We start from the raw sequence: 1,147 nt of genomic DNA, 5'->3' as shown, positions 1-1,147 counted from the left end.
CAACAAGAGTCTGTTTCATTCAATGATGGACGAGCATGCAGCTTTACAGTTTAACCACATGGTGGTGCTAGAGTGTAGGGTAAAACAGAAAGCATGTCAGTCACGCACTCTGCAAGTTGTTCCACTTAGAAAGCTGAGAGAGCACTGTAATGTCAATCATTGATGCACTTCAACTGAGAGACACGGTATAAAAAAGAATCCAAGCAATCACATTGATTTATAAATAATGGAGCAGAAAATGAGTTTCCTACAGACAAGTAAGAATTCTGTCCCTTGCAGACCTACTGTAAGAAGCTCTTATATCCTCTACTCATTACTTGTATCAATGTTACCTATTTGAACTGGTTATCTGTATAAAAACACAGTCAGACTGGAATCTCTATATAAAGACCAAAGAGCTGTCGAAGGACACCAGGGACAAGTTTGTAGTCCTGAACAAGACCAGGATGAACCAATCTACAATAAGCAAGCAGCCTGAACGGATCAACTGTTGATCCATGATCTAGATCTTTGTTATTAAATTATACAAGGCACTGGCCAATGACCCCAAAAGAGCTGGGTTCATAGTAACATAGATTATTATAATTATTAATCTAATTAACTGTGTCCCTTTCGGGGTCACAGGGCTGCTGGCGAAGGCAGGATATACCCTGGTCTATCGTAGGGCCTCAATCACAAACCCATGCACACTCACATTCACACCTAGGGATAATTTAGAGTAACCAATTAACCTATGAACCATGTTTTTGGACGGTGGGAGGAAGCCGGAGTACCCGGTGAAAACCCATGCATGCACGGGGAGAACATGCAAACTCCACACAGAAAGGTCCCTCATTGGTGTTTCCGTTTAAGGTCGCCCAGCCGGGACTTGAACCAGGGGCTGTGAGACAAGAGCGCTTACCACTGCACCACCGTGCTTTTAGTAACAAAAAATGCCATCATGGATTCTGGTTCTGCAGAGCTTGAAAGGTCCTCCTGCTTAACCCTTGTGCTATCTTGTGGGGTTAAGATGACCCCACCCTGAATTGACATGTTATTCTTTATTCCTCACATGGTGGACAGGATTTTATGTCTGCCACGGACACCAGTGAAAATCAAAAATTATGGGAAAAAAAAGTTCAGCGAGCTGTCTTTGGGGTCTCAGATG

This window comes from Oryzias melastigma, linkage group LG18, assembly GCF_002922805.2.
Source record: "Oryzias melastigma strain HK-1 linkage group LG18, ASM292280v2, whole genome shotgun sequence".
NCBI lineage: Eukaryota > Metazoa > Chordata > Actinopteri > Beloniformes > Adrianichthyidae > Oryzias > Oryzias melastigma.
The sequence above is the reverse complement of the archived record's forward strand: the minus strand, read 5'-3'. Positions refer to the sequence as shown.